Source organism: Furipterus horrens, unplaced genomic scaffold (assembly GCF_987537825.1).
Source record: "Furipterus horrens unplaced genomic scaffold, mFurHor1.1.pri manual_scaffold_7, whole genome shotgun sequence".
Lineage (NCBI taxonomy): Eukaryota > Metazoa > Chordata > Mammalia > Chiroptera > Furipteridae > Furipterus > Furipterus horrens.
The window spans coordinates 79,093,164-79,117,013 of record NW_028327177.1 but is presented as its reverse complement, the minus strand read 5'-3'; the positions used below and the strand labels follow the sequence as shown (position 1 = coordinate 79,117,013).

Here is a 23,850-nt window from a genome sequence, read left to right as displayed (position 1 = left end):
CAGAGTAGAATTAAATGATGTAAAGGCTAAAAAAAAAAAATTAATTTAAAAGATTAATGAATCCAGGAGCTGATTCTTTAGAAAGATAAAAAAATTGACAAACTTTTGACCAGAATCATAAAGACAAAAATAAAGAAGACCCCAAATAAATAAAATCAGAAATAAAAAGGAGAAGTAACAATTGATACCACAGAAATAAAAAAGATTTTAAGAAATCACTATGAACACTATATTTGAAAAAATTTGACAACCTGGATAAATTTCTAGAAACATACAATTGCCCAAAACTGAATCAGGAAGAAGCAGAAAACTTGAACAGATCAATAACAACCAATGAAATTGAAACAATAATCAGAAAACACCCAGTACACAAAAGCTCTGGACCAGATGGCTTCACAGGTAAATCTTACCAATCATTTTAAGAAGAACTAACAACTAGTCTCAAACTATTTCAAAACATTCAAGAACTGGTAAGATTTCCAAACAAAATCTTTTTTGGATTATCCTAAATCCAAAACCAAGTAAAGAAACAACAAAGAAAGAAAATTACAGGCCAATGTCTCCGATGAACACAGATGCTAAAATCCTTAACAAAATATTAGCAAACTGGATCCAGCAATACATCAAAAAGATCGTACATCATGATCAAGTGGGTTTTATTCAGGGATGGAAGGATGGTACAGTATCTACAAGTCAATAAATGTGATACATCACATAAACAAAATGAAAGACAAAAATCACATGATCATATCAATAGATGTAGAAACAGCATTTGACAAAATCCAGCACTCATTTATAATAAAAACACTCTGTAAAGTTGGAGTAGAGGAATCATACCTCAGCATAATAAAGGCTATATATGAGAAAACTACTGCCAACATCATATCAATGGGCAAAAACTAAAAACGTGTCCCTTAAGATCAGGAACAAGACTGCAGTGTCTGCTTTCACCATTTTTATCAAACATAGTGCTGGAAGTTTTAACCACAATGATTAGACAAAAAAAAAAAAAAAAGGAAATAAAAGGCATTCAAATTGGATAGGAGGAAGTAAAACTGTCATTATTTGCAGATGACATGATAGTGTACATAAGAAACCCTATATAGGCTCCACCAAAAACTACTAGACTTAATAAATGAACTCAGCAAAGTCAACAATCAGATATCAAAGGCATTTTTATGCACCAATAATGTACTATCAGAAAAGGAAACTAAAAACAATCCCATTTACTACTACAGCAAAGAAAATAAAGTACTTATTAATAAATTTAACCAGCGATGTAATAGACCTATACTCCAGAAACTTTAGGACACTGAAGAAAGAAATTGAGGAAGATACAAATAAGTGGGAGTATATACCATGTTCATGCATTGGAAGAATTAACATAATTAAAATGTCTATACTACCCAAAGCAAGCTATATATTCAATGCAGTTCCTATCAAGATACCAATGGCATATTCCACAGAACTAAAACAAATATTCCAAAACTCTATATAGAACCCAAAAGACCCCAAATAGCTTCAGCAATCTTGAGAAAGAAAACAAATTTGGAGGGATCACAACATCAGATATCAAGCTATACTACAAGGCCACTGTAATCAAAACAGTCTCATACTAGCTAAAGAACAGACACATAGATGAATGGAATGGAATAGAGAACCCAGAAATAAACCCATGCCTTTATAGTCAGTAAATATTTGACAAAGGCGGCAAGAGCATACAATGAAATAAAGAGAGACTCTTCAACAAATGGTGTTGGGAGAACTGGACTGGCACATTTAAAAAAAGAAGAAGAAAAAGAAAAACACTAGACCACCATCTTACATCATATACCAGAATAAACTCAAAATGGATAATAGACTTTAATATGTCATTATACCATAAACATTCTAGAGAAAAACATAAACAGTAAACTTTAAGATATCTTGTGTAGCAATATTTTTGAGGATATATCTCCTAAGGCAAGAGAAATAGAGGGAAAGATAAACAAGTGGGAATACATCAAATTAAAAACTTCTGCATGGCTAAAGAAATCATCAAAATTAAAAGGGAACCAACAATATGGGAGAACATATTTGCCAATGATACATTAGACAAGGGTTTAACCCTCAAAGTATGTAAAGAACTCATACAACTCAACACCAAAAACACAATTCAATTAAAAAATGAGCAAAGGACTTGAATAGACACTTCTCCAAAGAGGACATACAGATGGCTCATAGATATATGAAAAGATGCTCAACATCACTAGCCATTAGAGAGATGCAAATTAAAACCAAAATGAGAAACAATTACACATCTGTCAGAATCGCCATCATGAATAAATCAACAAACAGCAAGTGCTGGTGAGGATGTAGAGAAAAGGGAACCCTAGTGCACTCTTGGTGGGAATGCAGACTGGAACAGCCACTGTGGAAAACAGCATGGTGTTTTCTCAAAAAACTAAAAATGGAACTGCCTTTTGACACAGCAATTCCACCGTTGGGAATATACCTAAAGAATGCCAAAACAACAATTCAAAAGAATTTATGCACCGTATGTTCATGGCAGCGCTATTTACAATAGCCAAAGATTAAAAACAGCCTAAGTTCCCTTTAGCAAATGAATGGATAAAAAAACTAGTACATTTACATAATGGAATAGTAAACAGTAGAAACAAAGAATTCCTACCTTTTGTGATGGCATGGGTGGAACTGGAGACTATTATGCTGTGTGAAATAAGTAGTGAGTGGAAGACAAATATGTGATCTCACTCATAAGAAGAATCTAATGAACAAAATAAACTAATGAGAAAAACAGAGCCAGAGGTGTAGAATTGTGGAACAGGCAGAGAACTGTAAGAGGGGAGAGGGGAGGTGGGGACTGATTGAAAGAAGAAGGGATTAGTCAAAGGACATATGTGAAGGACTCAGGGACATGGACAGTGGTGTGGGGATTGACTATGGAAGTGGGGGATGGCTCAGTGAAGGGGGGCAATGGGGAAAAATTGGGACAACTGTAATAGCATAAACAATAAAATATTCAAAATAAAAAAATATTTTTGTGATGTAAAATTTGAAATATTTTTCCTCCTCCCACCCTTCCAAAAGAGATATTTTAGGACTTGTTCTATAGATAGTTCAATAAAAGCTTTCATATCTGACCCCCACTTAAGAAACCTTCTGTATGAGTAATTCTCTGTTTCTTCTGAAAAACATACTGCAATCACATATAATAACAAAACTACTCTCATATGTCTATCATTTGATTGTGTACCAACAACAGTCAAGAGTTAATTGACTACATTATCAAATCTGTTAATGCCTAAAATACTTGTTTTATATCTAATTCAATATTATGTAAACTGATAAAATAAGAGCATAAAAAGTTATTTTTTTCTAAAAACTAAGTCTTGATATGGGGCTTAAATTTAAAATTACTCTCCAATTAGATAGACAAGAAGACTATAATAGGTTGGGGTTCTGAGTGTCATAAATATCTAGAAGAATTCTTCACATAGCTTTTTTTAAAGGGTCTATAAAGTTTCTTTAAGAGGTAAGGTTGAAAACCTTAAATTATTTATCAAGAAAATGGTATATGCAAGGAAAATGATGCAGAACTTTAACAAACATCTACTTGTCCTGAGGTGTTATCCTAAAAGATAAGTGAAAAGATGTACAGCTATATATTCTCAGTTAAAGAAAATGTCTTTAGCTGCCTCCTCAGCAAGGATTAACATGCAGGATGGTATAGAAGGCAGGGGAAAAAAAGAAAAAACAAAACAAAACAGACTACCAAGTCAGAGCAAAACTGACAAAAAAGAAAGAAAAAAAAGTTCTGAGTGAAGCAGACAGGTCTACAGAGGTTGTGGTGAGGGGATTTCCAGAGGATGGGGGAGCAGTATCCCACAAGAACCAAAGAGAATACAGAAATCTCAGAACCAGTGAAATAAGGAAGATTATGTGAAGCTAAATTGAAGTGCAAGTCTACAAATTCTTAAAAGACCCACATACATGCTTCACAATGAAAAGGATAACTCAGAGTCGTCTGCTGTAGAGCAACCATCAACTTCCAACCTAACACCACAGACCATACGGACTGTTCCTTCAGCATTAGTACTAGAAATAGACTCTTCTCCTCCACCTTGTAGTAGTATTACTGTGGAAGTACCTACAACTTCAGATACAGAAGTTTACAGTGAGTTTTATCCTGTGCCACCTCCCTACAGCATTTGTTGCCTCTCTTCCTACGTATGATGAAGCTGAGAAAGCAAGAGCTGCTGCAATGGCAGTTGCAGCTGCAGAAAGAGCTCAAAGGGATTCAGTGGATTTGAAGAGCTGGAATTGCTGGGTCAAAGGGAGGAAGAGTGTCCACCAAGAGATGACTTTAGTGATGCAGACCAGCTCAGAGTGGGTAATTATGGGATTTTCATGCTGGCGTTTTTCATGGCATTTATTTTCAACTGGCTTGGATTTTGTTTATCCTTCTGTATCACCAATACCATAGCTGGACGGTATGGTGCCATCTGTGGATTTGGCCTGTCATTGATCAAATGGATCCTTATTGTCAGGTTTTCTGATTATTTTACTGGATATTTCAATGGACAGTATTGGCTTTGGTGGATATTTCTTGTACTTGGTCTGCTCCTTTTCTTCAGAGGATTTGTTAATTATCTAAAAGCCAGAAACATGTCTGAAAGTATGGCAGCTGCTCATAGAACAAGATATTTCTTCTTATTGTATAGACTACATCAACCAGACATTCCTTTCTTACACCAATGTGAAATTTCCAGATCATCTTGTAAACCTACAACTTTAATAGGATAAAAGACTACTAATAACAGAAGATGAATCAGTTAAGAGAAGATAGAGCTTCAAAATTGAATGGCAGAGTGGTTTATGCTTAAAAGCCATTTCTGTTCATTCTCTTAAATATGTATATTTCATTTGTTTTGTGCATTTGCGTATGTGTCCCTTTGAAAGATTTGCATATACTTGAAAGACACCACAAAGTTGTAGCAGTAAAGTCCACTCGCATTTGGTTAATTAGTGTTTGATATAATTGAAAGAGTTGGGTGATAAACAGTCTTCTAGCATGTAAATGCCATTGACTTCTGACCTGACGTTTAGTGTAATGAAATTGAAATCATTAACCATGTCAAATGCTTTAGTTTCTGGCTCTTGGATTCATCTAGTAACTACACATGAAACATTCTTTGCTATAAAGTTTTTTAAAACCTGCAGTGCTGACTATTAGAAAAGCTTTGTCAGATTTTTTTAACATGATTTTACATAATTATTTAGCAAAACTTTCTGTAAATAACCATGAATAAATTACTTTCTGCATTGTTTTCTTAGAAATTGTGTCTAGATATCTTTTCATTAACTTTAAGATGAGTGAACTTAATATATAGAGAACATTTGGGAGTTAAAAGATAGTTTGTTTTAGGACAAACTTTAAGAAAATATGGGTATTTCACATATCCTTGACAGGAAAAAAATTTTTTAAGAGACATGCCAGTTTTAAGGGTTCTCAAATGAAAAGCTTGGGTTTTAGCATTGCCCATCTTAGAGATTCTTACAGGAAACAATTGTATTAGACTATTATATTTATTCCACTTAACACATTTTTGAAAATTAATATTTGAATAAGATATTCTTATTTGCACTTGCCTTTTAAAAAGCCAATAAAAGTATCTTTCCAGTATCATTGTAATACATTTTAGATGTTTAGTTTGTTAAATTTAGCAAATAAAAACTTGTACTATTAATAACTCTAGCTTTGTGATAGTAGGATAAAAAAAAAGAAAATGTCTTTAAAATATCCTTTTGAAAAAATACGCCTTTGCTTTATCTGAACTTCTTTAAGTGATCAGTTTGTACTATGATGATTTACATTTGTACATCTCTCTAATCTGAAATTTTCTGCTTGCAAAAATTTTTTTGTCTATTTTTAACAGTTTTCTTTATCCATAATTATTGAGTCCCTACAATGAACTGGTCTCCAATCCAGAGCTGGGGAAAGAAATATGAAATATACACTGTTTCTGACTTCCAGAAGATCACAGTCTAATGAAGGGAAAGAGCTACAATAAGGTAAATATAATGATGGACTTATGCCTGCAGTTTGGCGGGAAATAGCAAAGGGACATTAAATTGTTGACAGGTCTACGTGGTCACTGTATAGTATCTTGCCATTTATTTTGACCTCTCTTTGTTCTGAAGGACTTTGTGTGGTGACAACCTAGCATGTTATCTAGTAATTACAGTAGTAATATTTATTGAGAATTAACCTTGCACTAGACACTATGCTCAGTGATTTATATGCATAATTCCATTTAGTCCTCACGGTTACTAATGAAGAAGATCCCAGTATTATTCTCATTTTATAGAAGAAATCCATACCTAGAAAAGGTAAGGCTGGAACTTAAATCCATATGTTTATCTTTGAAATAATGCTCTAAAGTGTCCAGTTTGGTGCCTTTAGCAACTGTTAGTGTAAAGATATTCTTATTTGTTCATGCTATAACTTAAAATTTGTTTGAACATATGGACAATATATGTGGGTGTTTGAATGTCTGCAAAATATACAGTTGGAAGGTCTCTATATGTACTTGATGTGAAAAATGTATGGTGTATGTACGTATCTATAAACATTCCCTCCCCATATGCCGAGCATTATAGTTAGCAAGATGAACCAGTTGGCCACTACACATGCCTGCAGACCCATATAAGAAGCAGTTGCTGGGGATGTAAAATGCCGCCCATTCCCCCAGAGGGCTGTCCTACTATCTTACAAGACTTTAAAAATTGTTCCAGGCTCTTCTCCAATGCCAGAATTTCTGTAGCCAGTGGGTACTTTCTGCCCTTCTCTTAGCTAGAAATATGCAGAGAAGGAGGGGGCATTAAAATAATTTTCTGCTCCAGGCTGTTATAGTTAAGACAACCATCTTCCTGGAATATATAAATGCCAGCAAATCAGCATTTCTTAAACTGCAGCATCTTTCCTGGAAATCCTATTAAAGCACAGACCCTGCCTACTTGTCTCAGGGTGAATGAGAAAATAGTGAGCTCATGATTTCCACTGCTGAGATATTAGCATAAATCTCCCACTAATGCACCTCTGCCTGCCAGTGAAATAGCAACTGCAACCCAAGAAAATACATTAAATTGAGAAGGGTCTAATATTCACAGCTGGTACATGGCTCTGTGCAGAAAGCATTTACAGAGAGTTTCCAGCTCTGCAAATACCACTGGAGAGGTATTTACAAATTTTCTTTGACTGGGTCCTGAGAAATGATTAGATGCCTTCTTAGGAAGAGTTGATCATGGATCAATAATAAAAACTTTACAGTGGATAGAGCAGTTTCATCTTACATATTTTCTCTGACATTACATATCTCAACAACCTCATAAAAAAGGCTGGGTAATTATCCCCATTTTAAAGAAGGGGAAATTGAGACAGAAGAGGTTCAGTGAATCTGAAACTTAGAGAGAGTCAAGCCTGGAAGAGCTTTCATAATTCTTTTAAACTCAGGTACTCTTTTCTGTGGGATCTTGCTTTCTTTTTCCTTTCTTTCTCCTTCTCTCTCTGAAACACCTGCTCCTCTTCCTCTAGGGAGTGAAATTTTGGGGCAATTAAATATTGTCTGAAGTATAGTGCTCAATAACTATTTTCGGAGTGTGTTGAATGAATGCCACATTATTGTAAATGAAGTCTTAGTGGAACCACAGTACCTGATACAGAGGAGGCAGAGTTGCAGTAGCATTCTGGCATCTTGTCTCCTCAGCTGCCCTCAGCTGCCATTGACCCATCAAAACACCACATCAATTACTCCCCTGTGTTGACCACAATCTCACTTACTGAGGTCTACTAATTTGATGTAGGCCAGTATCATTAGGATCATTATCTACAAGCTCAAGCTTTGCTTTTAAGCAAGTCTCTACTTGAATATAAAAATAACTGCATTTTGGAGCAGGAAGAGAATTCAGAATTCACTTAACTGCCTTCTGGGTGTTGGAATATCCTCTGTTATGTTTGCATGGAGCCATGAACTTCTGCCTGAAATCTTGGATTATAATGATAAGCTTACTACATCCAGTGCAGATATTTTGGGGAAAAGCTAAATTCATAAGGAAGGTATACTTCTTGAGTTGATGGCTATGTGCCAACATGATGCACAGTGTACAGTCTCAGCAGTCCTATGACTTTCATTCTTCTGCTCTTCTTTCTTTCTTTTTTTCCATCATAGAATAGATTTTTGTTGCTTTACTTAAGCTTGGTGTGTGTGTGTGTGTGTGTGTGTGTGTGTGTGTGTGTAAAAAGAGAAAAGATGCAGAAAGAGGGAGTTTTGTTTTTTTTATATTTTGGGTTTTTGAGTGATGGAATAATGAATTAGAACTCAGTTGTCTTTGAAGATCAATGGCTTTAAGTAAACTTAGGTATTAATTCTGGATCTAAGAAATCTAAGTCAGATATTGAAACCTTGATTCTTCATATGTAAATGTGGGTAGTAATAACTTTTTATGTTTTCTTTAATGAAAATTGAACTAAATAATTAATATAAATTGCTTAGGCTAGTGCCTAGCACACAGCAACTTTTCAGGGGCATGAGAGCTATTCTAATGACAATAATAAAATTATAATAATTAGATTGATAATTACTAACATATATAACACCTATGTATATATATATATATATATATATATATATATATACACACACACACATATTAGGATATGTTATATGTGTGTGTGTGTGTGTGTGTATAAAATAGATATCTAAGACCTGAAATCTTTTTATAGGTTGGAGTCCTTTTTATGTATATTTTTGATACCTACATAGACAAAAATCTCTTTGAATCACATTAGTCTCCAATAAAGCAGTTGTTCAAGTTCTCAGATGAACTTTCAGATGTGCTATTTCTCATTTACAATCAGGGAGTTCAAAAGATCAATAAGACCAGGAGCTGGTTCTTTGAAAAGATAAAAAAAATCAACAAGCCTTTGGCCAGGCTCATCAAGAAAAAGAGAGAGAGATCCAAATAAATAAAATCAGAAACAAAAGAAGATAAATCACAAATGATTCCACAGAAATGCAAATGATTGTAAGAAATTACTACAAACAACTGTATGAAAAGAAATTTGACAACCTAGGGGAAATGGACACATTTTTGGAAACATATAATCTCCCAAAACTGAATCAAGAAGAAGCAGAAAGCCTGAATAGACTGATAACAACTAGTGAAATTGAAGCAGTAATAAAAAACCTCCTAGCACACAAAACCCCTGGACCAGTGGCTTCAGAGGAGAATTTTACCAAACTTTTAGGAAAGCCCTAACTCCTATCCTTCTCAAACGACTCCGAAGAATCCAAGAAGAGGGAAGAATCCCAAACTCTTTCTATGAGGCCAGTACTATTCTAATTCCAAAATTAGGTCAAGACACAATGAAGAAAGAAAACTATAGGCCAATATTGTTAATGAATATAGATGCCAAAATCCTCAAGAAAATATTGGCAAACCAGATCCAGCAACACATTAAAAATGTCATACACCACGATCAAGTGGGATTCATCCAAGGGATGCAAGGATGGTTTAATATCTGCAAATCAATAAACAGAATACACCACATAAACAAAATGAAAGACAAAAATCACATGATCATAACAATAGATGCTGAAAAAGCATTTGATAAAGTACAATACTCATTTATGATAAAAACAGTCAGCAAAGTGGGAATAGAGAGAGCATATCTCAACATAATAAAGTCTCTATATGAAAAACCTGTAGCCAACAGCCTATACAATAGGCAAAAACTAAAAGCTTTCCCCCTATGATCAGGAACAAGACAAGGATGTCCACTCTCTCCACTTTCATTCAACATAGTCCTGGAAGTTCTAGCCATAGCAATCAGACAAGAAAAAGAAATAAAAGGTATCCAAATTGAAAAAGAGGAAGTAAAACTGTCATTATTTGCAGTTGACATGATAGTGCATATAGAAAACCCTGTAGACTCCACCAAAAAGCTACTCAACCTAATAAGTGAATTTGGCAAAACAGCAGGGTACATAGTCAATATTCAGAAATAGAAGTCATTTCTGTATACCAACAATAAAATATCAGAGGTAGAAACTAGAAAAAATCCCATTTACTATAGCAACAAGAAAATTATAGTACTTAGGAATAAAACAACCAAGGAGTGAGTCCAAGGTAGATTATGCTACCCTGTATCCATTCATTCTTCCTGAAAATATTAAATATATGCTTAATAGGTACAACGGACTATAATAGTTGTGGGGTATAAAGTAATGTATAAAAGGCATAATGTTCCTCCTCTTACAATAAAGAAGACAAAGGTACTAAGAGAGGAATGAAGGCCTCCTAATTTAAATTGATGTTTCAAAGGGAGAGAGATCAAGATCTGTGACCTGAACTTAAACTGGAGCTAGAAAGATGAATGGGCATCAAAAGCAAATGGCCTGAGGTACACAGAGCTCCATAAGCTGGGGAGCTGACTGTTGTCCCTGTTGAGGTGAAGCTCATGGTGCAAGGCACAATGAGATGCTTAGAATTTATCAGGGGAACAATGGGTGGACATTGGTGGTATTAAGCAAGGAAGTGACAAGTTTCAGGTTACAGTTTTAAGACACTTCTTTGGTACCATCTTCCCACCAACAGTTGCTGTCCCCTTGTTTCACTCACATCTGCAGTGTCCCAGTGATGTTTCTGCTCTATCATGCCCAGAGAAAAGGATACAATTTTCTCCTTTCTTTTCATGTAAAGTGGCTGATGAAGCTGTGTTTTTTGTCTTTAGAGGACATTGATATTTTTACAGAGATCCACACTTTAAACCAAAGGAATGAATCTCTCTGTGTGACTTCTTGCATCAACAACCTTAAAAGCTGAAGGGGCTTCTCCTAGAGAGGGTCCTGATCAGTCTAACAGCTTTGGTGAGCTCAGAGGCAAAGAGACCAGTGATCAAGTCTAAGCTCTGCTTCTTAGAAGTGTGACTTGATTTTACTTAATCATCTTAACTTACAGTTTCCTTATTGGTAAATGGGGAAAATAAAAGTCCTCACCACATTGGGTTGTTTAATTAACTGAGTTAATGTATGGAAATAAATACACACCATCATGGAATTCTTGATATTCATTGCTATTGTGTGGGATCTGAGAAGGGTCTTCCTTCCCCTGAATTCTCCTTCTTTTGAAAACATTATCACAAGGTTCCAGGATAATTTCACATTGACTTTCTCATGATCTGTATCACTTCATCTATGTTTAGACATTTTCACACTTTCATTTGAAAACATTTTGGGTGTTCTTCCTTTAAGAAACATATACTTTCTTCCACACATATTTTTACATGTTACAAACTGTCTCAATGTGCATATTACTTCCTTGAAATAATCAGCAATTTGGTTCCAGTGATGGTCATTCAACTGAGAGTTCCAGAAGGAGATTTCAGACAGACTGCAGGCACAGGGCTGTGGAGGGTGGTCTTCAAAATCCACAGTGATGTATGAGGGGATGAAATGAATGTCAGAGAAGTTCAGTGCTCAGAATTCCAGTACCAAGATTAGCTGGAGGTCCTAATTTTGCCTTCAAAAGGGGACTGGGCAGGAAAAAAATGTCTAATGGTGGTAACACGTTTTTCAATTACTATGTGATATGCCCTCAGAAAGCTGGCTTATTTCTCCCTCAGTCCCTACCCTCCTCCACCTCTCTTCAAGAGAAAGGGGTAGGGGAGCTGAAAATACTTGGCACAGGTGCAAGAAAGCTGAAAACGTCTGGCAGTGCTCACAGGCATCTTTTTCCACTCGGCACCAAATGTTTTACAGTCTTCGTGAGCCCATATAGATCCTGGCTTCTGCCCAATCATTTGTTTGAAACTGTAGTCTCTGAGAAAAGGCTCCATGCTGCAGCTGGCCTTTAAACTGTATTTTATGGGGGAGAGTGTTCAGGGTACAATTGGAATGAAGAAAGCTTGCCTTTGACTTTGGACATAAAAATAACAGATTGGAGTGGAGTGGGGTGGAGCTAAATCTAAGGAATTGTTTGTTCATTTTCCCAATGAAGACTAATCTTTTGGAAATTTTACCTCAATCTCAATGATTTCACAAGCTAATTTATAGTGAGCCCCCCAAATGCACTTTAACCCAATTTAGTTCAGTTTTACTGAAACATAAATCTAGCAGTTTCAAGAAATGAAGATGGCAAACTCATTCTTAGAGATGTAAATTTGTTGCTAATCTAGGGCTGCTGTGGCTTAGTTCCCACCTACATGCAAGTTCTTTATAAATGAACATTTGAATACTTAACATTTACCTATTTGTTAATCCCCCTATAGCCTGTTTTTGTTAGTTATCATGCCTATGGTTCATAATTTCAAAGGACTAATGACTAACTAGATTTTTGGTAACTATACATTAATGATGCAAAGGCAAAAGACTCTAACAAAAGAATTAATGAAAACTGAAGTTTGAATGTAAAAACTCCTTCTTACTCTGACAGTTTAGGAAAAAGTGGGTATTTGAGTCCTCCTCAGGGTTTTGGATTTAAATAACTTCTTTAATACCTGCTGAATATCAGCCACTCTCCTAAATGGTTCCCATGTACTCTTTCATTTACCTTCATTATAGGTAGCTATGTGGTCTGAGTATGGTATCCATGTATCATGTGAGGAAAGTGAGGCTTAGAAAATTTAAGTGACTTTCCCAGAGATTATTATGAATATGCATTATAAATTTATTTGTCTGGTCCTTATAAGAAAGTTTTCAGGAACAATAAAGAAAAAATATTTCACAATTTCTGGAGTAATTACACCCACTTCTCTATTCTCAGTGACTTGTATGAAATGACTGGACCTAGAATGGAGTTAAAGATAATCCTGATACCCAAGGGGCAAAGTATGTCTCAGAGAGGAAGACATTTCTTTTTCAAACAGAAGAATTATTGAATATACAAATGAATATCTCATGTACCTATTAGTTAATATGGAAGTGCAGGTTCTTTATTATTTTTGGAGCAGCTTTCTCTGAAATCTAGCAGATATCCTGCATCCCCATACTGCCAGAATTCTGACAAAAAGGTAGAGCCACCTTGAAATAAGCTAGTCATCACTAGCTTATTCACAATGTGAACAAGGCTCCCAAAGTTGTGACTCTTCTCTACTCTTCTGAGATACATCAATTCATAAAAGAGCATTTTCTAGTTCTCAAATTGAGAGCAGCTAAAGGGGAAAAAAAAAAGAGCATAGATATGTATTGAGAAGGATGAAGAGGCAAAGAAAGAGAGAATGAGTTGTAATGCTGTGGAACAAAGAGAAAGATAAGAAGGGAATGTACCACTACTTCCCTGTGGCAGAATCAAAATCTTTTGGATGTTGTGTTGAAAAGATTCCCAAATCTTGGTCTGTGAGCTAAAGCAGATGGGTGCTCCATGTTGGTGCATGTTCCTATTCGAAGCAGCGTGGTTGCAAAAATTGGGTGGGCCATTTGATTTTCTCTGTAAAACTGTCTCTTGCAACTATTTAAAAGATTTATGCCCAATGAAGTGCATCATCTATGATGCTTTAAAAATGTTAAGTAAAGGCTTAAACCAATAATTCAAATATATTTGCCCTTATTGATAGACAGGATTCTTTAATTAATCTATGTTTGGGAAGTGCTGAGTTAAATATGTACGTACAGGTTATTTTTACTAGAGGACTTCTCAGAGCCTCTAATATACTTATGAGTTTCCAAGAAGAAATAATATTATACCACTTGATTTTAGAATGCCTTTTCCACAAGATACCTGCTTGAAACTGCTGTGCTGCCAAACAACCTTAACAAAATACTTAGCTAAAGAAGGGTCTTATTCTTTATTATATTTAGTGTAATTGTGGTTAAGCTGTTACTTCATAGATGTTCATTATTAAGGAATTTTTCACAGTTAATTCATTTCCCCTGCTCTCTTTAGTCCTCTTTGATTTCTTATCATGCTTGTAACACATAATTCCTAAGGATTAATAACTAATTAGATTTTTAGACAACCATAAATTAAAGATGTAAAAGAAAAAATGAAAACGGTAGGGTAAGTCAAAACTGAAATTTGGTGTCTCAGCTCCCACTGAATAATTTAGTTGTAAGCACTTGCTGGAATAAGTACATGCAATCATGTCACCTTTATGGGGAATCCTTGGAAAGAATCTTGAAGTGGAGCCTGGATACCTCTTGGCACACCATATTTTACTTCTCAGGTTGTCAGAAGTCTAGTGTGTTCTGTATTATTCTGAAGCATGATGGGCCAAGTTTGCTGTGCCTTTTTCCTATAAGACAGGGCCATCTACACCAAAGGAGAATGCTCACATGTGCAAATGGGGATTGAGTCAGTGGAACAAACTTCCGGAGTTCCAAGAAGTTCTCCTTAAAGAACCGACACTCAGACTCACTCCCTTTGAGCTCCAACACTGGCATAGTAGCTTGAAAAGCATCAATGCACACAGGGAGAAACTGAAGTGTCTGGCATCAAGGTGAGAGCTGGAGGACAGCTTTTTCCCAGACAGAAAGGTGGGCAGAAACCATTGTCTCTTTTCTGAACATTCCTCACACAGAGCCACAGAGCAGACAGGTGGTGCAATATCTAAGATTCCATCAGCCTGGCTAACACTGTTTGCACCACCCTGGAGATCCCCAGAGACTCTGTCCCACCCAACTTTCAGACCCACTCAAGCTGTTAACAGTGACTTTTCTATGTGAATGCCTCACAACTTGTAAATCTTCTAAAACAAGGAACAGTCAGCATTAGTGAGTACTCAGCCCCTGTGCCACTTGTTCCCTGGCCCCAGGCCCAGCATGAGCAGCAACCATCCCAGATTGCTTTGTAGCTTATGCAAGGTGGCCCCAGGCAAAACATAGGTGGGGGCTGACCTTGGCCTGCACAACTCAGGATACCCCAGGGCCAGTGAACCGAGCATACAGCTACAGACCACATCAGAGCAGCACCATGATGCTCCTGAACAGCTGACCCTCTATGGAGGGTGGACATTAGTGATCAGTGGTCATGATCAGTATTTGCAACTGACTGGCCTATTTAACTCCCTCCCATTGACCTGCCAACAGAAATCAAGGCTCAACTACAAGAAGGGGGTGTATTCATCCCACGTGAAGGGCTCACCTTGAGTACCCAGCTTTAATGATAGGGGAAGCTGTGCCATTGGACCCTAAAAGACACCTACTATGTTGGGTCATGCTACCAAGACAGGAAATCATAGCAGCTGTACCTAATACATAGAAACAAACACAGGGAGGCTGCCAAAATGAGCAGACAAAGATACATGGCCCAAATGAAAGAACAAATCAAAACTTCAGAAAAAGAGCTAAACAAAATGGAGATAAGCAATCTTTCAGATGCACAGTTCAAAACACTGGTTTTTAAGGATGCTCAAGGAACTTAGTGAGGACCTCAACAGCAGAGAAAACATCCAGTTAGAAGTAAGAGATACACTAATTAAAGTAAAGAACAATTTACAGGGAAACAACAGTAGAGCAGATGATACTGAAAATCAAATCAATGGTTTGGAACATGAGAAAGCAAAAAACAACCAATCAAAGCAACAAGAAGAAAAAAAGAATTAAAAAAAAGAAAAAGAGGATAATATAAGCAGCTACTGGGACAACTTCAAATGTTCCAACACTCGCAGCATAGAGGTGCCAGAGTGAGAATAGAAAGAGCAAAAAATTGAAAATCTATTTGAAAAAATAATGAAAGAAAACTTTTCTAATTTGGTGAAGGAAATAGACATGCAAGTCCAGGAAGCACAGAAAGTCTTAAACAAGATGGATCCAAAGAGGTCTACTCCAAGACAGAGTATAATTAAAATGCCAAGTTTAAAGACAAAGAGAGAATCTCAAAAAGAGCAAGAGAGAAGCACTTAGTTACCTACAGGGACATTCCTTTAAGACTTTCAGCTGACCTCTCAAAAGAAACTGCAGGCTGGTAGGGATGGCAGGATATATTCAAAGTCATGAAAATCAGGAACCTACAGTCAAGATTGCTCTACCCACCAAAGATATTTAGAATCAAAAGGCTGATAAAGAGCTTACCAGACAAGAAAAAGCTAAAGGTGTTCATTATCACCAAATTATTATTATACAAAATGAGAAAGAGACTTATCTAAGAAAAAGAAGAGGATCAAAACTATGAACAATAAAATGGCAATAAATATGTACCTATCATCAATTGAATCTAAAAAACAAACTAAGCAAACAAGAAGAAAGACAGAATCATGGATATGGAGAACATTTTGATGGTTGCCAGCTGGGAGTGGGGTGTGGGAGAATAAGTGAAGATTTGAGGGCATTAAGAAGTAAAATTAGGTAATTACAGAATAGCCATGGGGATGTACAATACAGTATAGGAAATGAAGTAGCCAAAGAACCTACGCATGACCCATGGACATGAGCAATGGTGTCGGTGTTGCCTGAGGGAGTGTGGGTGCTGAGTGGAGAGGGGAAAAGGGGGAAAAATTGGGATTACTGTAATAACAACCAATAAAATAATTTTAAAAGTAAAATTTTGTATGAAAATATATATGGGAATTAGAGGTACTCATTTTCTGGAAGAGTAACCAGGGAATAATGAAAGGCAAATATATAGAAAAGTCTCAAAAATAGGCATGTGGAGTATTGCAGAAATAAAGCACAGTTATCTCTCATGTTTGTGGAAACAAATTTAAGTAATTATACCTGAAATTTAATGAGTGTACTGTATTTACTAAACTTACACTAAGGGCTTTGCTAAACTATCGCTTTTATTCCTCACAATAGGGTATGTGTTATAAACCACATTTAATTGATGAGAAACCGAGGCTCAGAGAAATTTGGTTACCAACTCAATGCATTTAGCTCATAAATAATGAATGCAAGATTTGAACTCATATCTGTCTTTAGACCTCAACTTTCTTATCTATTATTACATGGCTAACAGAAAGCCATTTCATGGGATGTACTTACATTGTAACAGAGCAGAAGTTTCCTAATAGCCTAAATACCCTAAAGACCAGAAGGAAGGGTGCTTGGGACTGTGAACCTTTGGGATGCTCCTTTAATTCAGAGTGCCTCAGTAATATTCTGCCCCCCCCGCACACACAAAGAAATGTAAGCCTTTTAAGACAGCTTTACACCAAAGGGTGTCTTTCATTCTCCCACCTTCCTCAGCCCCAAGAAGGAATCTTGAATTCTAATAATTGCTGTGTTTACAACAGCTAAAAATCAGAGGGATTGACAGGTATTTCTGTATAAATGGCATTAGTTATAAAATTTCTGCTCACCCTTGAGTTTCACAGAACATCCTGTTTATGACATTGCTGTCTCTCTTATGCAGAAAGCCCTGGAAAGGGTAGAAACAAGTAAATTTCAGGCAGGACCAGTAATATATACACTGGATTCTAAGCCAATGCAAATGTGTGGGAAGTTCATCAGATGGGTCTTCACTGAGTATTCCTACCGGACCAATTCAGCTATTGAGAAATCAGTTTCCATTATTCTTCTCCAAGTAGCAGAACTTTCCAGGGGCCTGGAATACAATTTAGGCTATAGTCAGATGGGATTTGCACTTTGTCCAACCCTGAAAAGTCATTCCCTGGCTATTATTTTTCACTCTATTGTAAGTAGCAAGAGGCAGATGAAAAGGTAAAAAAATATGTTGGGTGGAAGATACTTAATCTTGCCTATCTAGGGTAATCAAGGGGAAACATCAGCTCCAGATTTGGTAAGTAATAACTCACACTTGACTTTAATACACTGTGATAAACTTTGAGGGATATGTCTTTTAAAACATAAAATTCTTTATCTCTGATTTAAAATTTGGGGGATTGGTCCTGCTCTGTGGGCAGGTTATATTTAACATCTCTGAAAATTCCAGAGCAATTTTAAACTACTCTTTTTGATCACTTGCTGCAGCTCCAGTTTTCAAAGAGAATGAGATGTTTTGGGAATGAATTGTGATGGACTGATATGAACATTTATATGACTAAGAATTGGATTTGTTCCCCTGGAATATTATAGGTTACGTTTTATGTTGGAATTATATCAGTGTGCCGAGCAACAGAAGGCTGGCTTAATGTAGCTAAAAATATACCTTGACTTTCCACTTGGAATAGAACCCCCTCTCCCTAACCCATTTCTTCCCTAATGAAAATAATGGCTTCATGACTCATATATGTGATAGATAGTAGGGAATATTTGAATCTTAAAATAAGAAGAGTTTGAGAAAGAACTAATGATCCTTTTCTAATTTCTTTCCCATCCGTCTCTTCCCTTCAGTTTTCCCTTTCACAATCCTATTTTGGGCTTTCGACAGCCCATGCCTTACTGCCAGTGTTCTTTTGTCAGTCTCCAGTCTCTCTGCAGTTTAATTTGTCCAGTACACTGCTGCATGGTCAGTCTTACTCCCATACCACTTTCATCATGTAATCCCCTGTCATTCTTCAGTGGCTTTTCATTTGCTCCTAAATAAATTACTAATTAGCATTCAAGGCCCTTCCTAAACATGACTCTTGCCTCTTCTTTTTCCCTTATAACTACTTATTTTGCAACCACTTTCTTAGTTCACACTTCTGCTTGGTCTTACCTGGAACTGGGCAATAAACTACTAACCAGTATTCTCATTTTTCTCATTCTTGCTTTTATTTCACCTAGTGTTTCCCAGTATACTATACAAGTATAAACGGAAGCAGGCAGGATGATTTTGGGTGCTACACAGACACTTCTATTCTCAAAGTTACTTGTAATACATTACTAATACATATTGAAAAAATGTTACTGGTAGCTCAAACCTATGAATTTATGTTTAGAATGAGAGTTATCAAAAAAGTGAACTGAAATATAACTTCATGAGGTCCGGGCCTGTCGAAGCCCTTCAACATTAGAACCCCATCTTTACCTCACCACCTGGAGTAGTTCCACAAATTCACCCCACAGAACTCGGTAGTGTACTGCTTTGACCACATTGGCAGTTGTTTGATTGTAACAATGACAAAGCAAAGACATTGGCTCCATCTTACCTTCGGGCTCTCCTGCCCCATTGCAGGGAGCTACACCTGTATTAAAGGGAAGTACAGCAGTGATTTGAAACATTTATGAAGCTTTCTGAAGAGCCTAAATTAAAAATGATGAGTAGCTTAGCTACTGGGAGAATCTTGTTCAATATTCTTATTTAATTATTATTATTTTTTAATTTATGGGACTTGATATTAAAAGAGGACTCATAGGCAAGAGGTGCTGAAAGAGGAAACAAAGAGGATCTCAGAGAGTGCTGAACCTAGTGAAATTTCTGTATCCACAAACTAAGTTGTGGCTTTGTAAATTCACTCTAAGCATTGTACATTTGGGGAACAATAAATAATAAAAGAGGTTACGGTGACCTTGGTTTTTACATAGCTTTTGAGATAAAAGGTCTATGTGTCAAAATGCATTTGTTTGACTATAGTGTTGTTGATTGATTAAAAACAATTCATGTTCCTAGAACCTGTTGTGGAATGGTGGTTAGGGACTGGCTGGGTGCCATGTGTAGGATGGACTCTGGATGCACCTTTCAGGATGGACCCTTCTGGCCAAGACTGATTCAGAGAATGTGATTTAAATCTCAAGGCTTAGATGAGAACTTATGCTTCCTGCCCCTTGAATCAAGATAGCCCTTATCTGAGGTGCCTCCTCAGTTGCTAGTAGAGATTTGGAGCAGAGAAAATGAGACATGTTCAGCTCAGTCTAAGGCAGTAGGCCCTGTGTAAGCCTGAGGCAGAAGGGAAAATATGAATATCCTGCTTTGGAGCTGATCTTCTAGCCAGGCTCCCCTGTTCCACGTTGTAAAATGTGACCCGATGAACATCCTGGTCCTTACCAAAGAGATAAACAGCTCCTTCTCTCTCCAGGCCAAGGAAGGAACTGAAAATCATTACTTATGTAGAACCCTTCTCAAAATGTGGGGAGATTTGGTAAGTAATAACTCACATTTGACATTAATAGACTTTTAAACTAGAGATGCTAGATTTAAGAAACAGAAGTATAGGACAGTCAGCTAAATTTGAATTTCAGGTAAGGAATCATTTTTATAATATAATAATGCCACATTAATATTTGGGCCATGATTATACTAAAATATTTTTGTTGTTTATTTGAAATTTAAAGTTAACTGAACATTCTGTACTTTATCTGGCAACCCTATTCCCATCAGTTTTTTCAGTTGGGTTTCATAATTGCTCATTGAGTCTGACAGGGTTGGTTTTGCAACCTTGGCATTATTGACATTTGGGGCTGGATGTTTCTTTGTCACAGGAGGTTGTCCTGTGTGTTATAGGATGTTTAGTTGCATTCTTGGCTCCTACTCACTGGATTCCACTAGCACCTTCTCCCTCTCCACTGTGACAACCAAATATGTTTCCAGACATTGAAAATTGGTCCTTGGGGGAGGCAAAACTCACCTCTAATTGAGAACCACTGCTTTAGAGATAGAGGCAAAAGCAAGATTGTGAAGCTTGTCCCAATCATATACCAGAAGCTGGCCTTTTTATTAAAAAATGATGTATGTCTGTCCTGCCCCACATGCATTCTCATCTCCTCTGCACATTCTGGGTTGCCTCCCTGTAATGTTAGAAGTTGTCTAGATTTATGAAGAAGAGCCCAATAATACAACTTTAACCCATGTGTATTATAGTCACTAGACAGTCATTTTCTGTTTGCTTTAAATTTTTTCTACACAGCTCACATGAGGTAATATATGGCAACTCTTTAGGTTTAACTCAGATATTTTCTTCAAAGAACACCCATCACACAATTAAACCAAGTACCTGAATTTTATCAGAGGTCATTTGTTTGTGTAGCCTGGGTGAATTTAGCATTTAGTGGTCAAAACCCTTGCAGTCAAACTACCTTATCGAAGTGTACATATTATTTTTTTGCTCCATTTTGCAGAAGGAGAAACTTGGAGGCATTGGATAATGAATTCTGTTCTTTAAATATTTCTACCTACATATTTATCCTTGAAAAAAAAGCTGATATACCTTTATGTGATATTTCCTATTTCTAAGGTTTCTCTAACTAAATATGTTTTCTTACTCCCTTGGAGAAAAGTGGCTTTTGCTTTATTAACTTTGTCCGGCATTGATAATTAATTTTGTAAGCCTATCAGCTTATGCAGTAGGAAATTTTTATTAGCAAGTTAAATGTAACTGGTTCCTTCATTGCTTTTCATATTTCATAGGCTTTTAGAGAAGCAATGGTTTTATAAAAATCCATTGAGCAAAGCAAAAAATGTGTAGCTATCTGGTTATATTGCTGTGGGAAAAACCTCTGTTCTCAATTCTCTATAAAGATTGTATCTTCTCAAATTTCTCTTATCTAGTGTTCTTCCTTAAATAAGAAAGTTATTTCCCTAAGAAATCCACCTTAAAGAATAACATCTTTATTTGTAATCACAGGCCTTCACCATTGAAGAAAAAGTCTGATCTTTCTCAGATTCAGATATTTGTATTTAATCAATAATCACATTCCTTTTTCATCTGTCTTACCTCTGCAATTGCATATTCTCAGCTGTGTACATTTTATTGTGTAAGAATTCAATTGAAAAAGCCATTCATGTTTGCAAAAAGGATGGTGTTTTATTATTGGTTATAAAGAAAGGAAATTTCACACTTTGTATAACTGACCCTTTCTGTTATAGCACAGTGAATTCTGAAAGCGAGGAACAAGTTAACAGACTGGAAAGGGAGGCCACAGAAAGACCTTGTAGTATTCTGACCACATTATAAATAAAATAAGACCTGGTGATTTTTATGTCTCTAACTGACAAGCATTCAATTCACATTTGAAATGCATAATCTTTGTATAATTTGAGGGTATGTAGACTAGAAAGAATAAGGAGATGATAGTCAAAATCTTTAACAGCAATATGGCATGACCTGATCAATGACTCTAATGACCATATTATTGTGACAGGATCCCAAAGACCTCCTGCAGATCCAGGTGTTCTGCCTTTAGTGACTGGACCATGGGGAGGTGGGTGGAAGTTTGGAGAGGGGTCAGGATGGCTGGGGGCATAAAGAAAGCCCTAAGGAGGCTCAAGGTAGCAAGTGTTTATGAGCAAGTCCCATAGCATTTTAATATCTGAACACTTGAAACAGTTGTACCACTGTATACCAGCTGGACTGAAGAGTAGAGACTTGTGGAGGGGTGCAGTGTAGTCAGAAAATTAGATCACCATTTAGAGTCTCTGACACTGCCATTTACTTACTTCATGGTCTTGGATAAGTCAGTTCTTGGGGCCTCTACTTTCTCTTATGAAAAATGAGAATATTAGGTAAAAAGAACCTTAGGTTCCCTTCCTTTTCTAAGAATCTACTCCTCTCCACCAATGATCTGCAAGTTCTGTGCATAGAGTACAGAATTGTTTCTGAGCTTCTGAAAAGCAGAAAGACTGGTGTTTCATAGGAGTGTGGAGCAGACCATGCTCTGTGATTAGTGAAAATGTCATAGTCCAACAGGACTGAAACCAGCCACACTGTGCTGCCAGAAGCAAGACAAGAGCAGTTAAATACCTTTTTACAGGTAGCCTAAAATCTTTTAAAAAGATTTTCCATGTTTGGGGATATTTACTGCAGAGTAGAAAACGGTGTTAGTTTACCACAGAAACCAAATAAATGTTGCTTTTATTTGAAATTACTCAAGTCAAGCAAAAACAGGTATTTTGAAGTTTTGTTGTTTTCCTAGATTGCAAAAAAGTTCCTTACTCTTCACTTCAGTTTCATGTTATTCATTTCTTTATTGATGTTTTATAATATTCAATGAATATATTGTAGTATCTCTATGGGATTATATAATCACACAGTAATAAACAATGTCATGCATACAGAAAGTGAGAAGGGTCTAACATAACTTCAACCTAGATGTGTTTTCCCCAAAATTGTTTGTTTTAAGCTGGTTGAGTTGAAGATTACCTTCTAATTTATATCAAATATATTTTTAAAATTATATGTATGAAGAAGTGCTCAGCATAATTATTTATTAGTTTAATTACCAGGAGAAGAAAAAGTTATGGTTTCTAAAGCCCATGCTGTATTAGAAAACTCACTGCTGAATAGTACCTGCACATGTACTTGGAGTGCCTATACAAATGATAGTTTAGGCAAATGAACTGATTCTATTTTAATATTCTGTGGCTTATTGTACCTGACAAACAGAAATGAGGAAAATGAAGAATTGATTGGGCCATTTTCTTGAAACTTGCACATAATTCCCATTTATGTTTATTAGATAAAGAAAAGCCATTCTACAACAAATTCAGAATATGCATAACCTGTTATGACATAGTCATAGACATAGTAATATGGTCTAGAATTATAGTACTCCCTCAAAGTACATCATATTCAAAATTCACTAAAGATGTCTTAAAGACATCTGTTGTAATTACAGGAACATGGTTTCTAATTTATTTAATTCCCTTTCCTACCTAAACTGTACATATAAGTGAATTTTAAGAGACTATATAAATAAATTTTTAATTACAAAATGATGTTATACAATAAATTATTAATAATAACCAATAATGCATAATGTTTATGCATGAGTGTATTAGAAAAATGAGCTAATATATGTCAATTATAAAGAATGCACTAATTTGTCCTGAATCTGTGAATGAAGTGGAATTCATGCTGTAGGCCAATGAGTGCAATAACACAGTGGTTTAGCATGCTATTGTGTAGTTAGGAAACATCTTGTAACCTATGGCATTTAAGAGGTATTTCATATTTGTTCAACACAGGTGATAAAGATCTTATTTTTCAGTGAGCCATGCAGTCGTGAAATTTGGAATAAGATCATTGAATTGATA

General features: G+C 36.1%; 1 pseudogene; it reads left to right on the top strand.

Moving 5' to 3' along the window:
* The first annotated feature begins 3,993 nt into the window (after positions 1–3,993).
* On the top strand, positions 3,994–4,820 carry LOC150004684 (NEDD4 family-interacting protein 2-like; annotated as a pseudogene).
* The last annotated feature ends 19,030 nt before the right edge of the window (positions 4,821–23,850 follow it).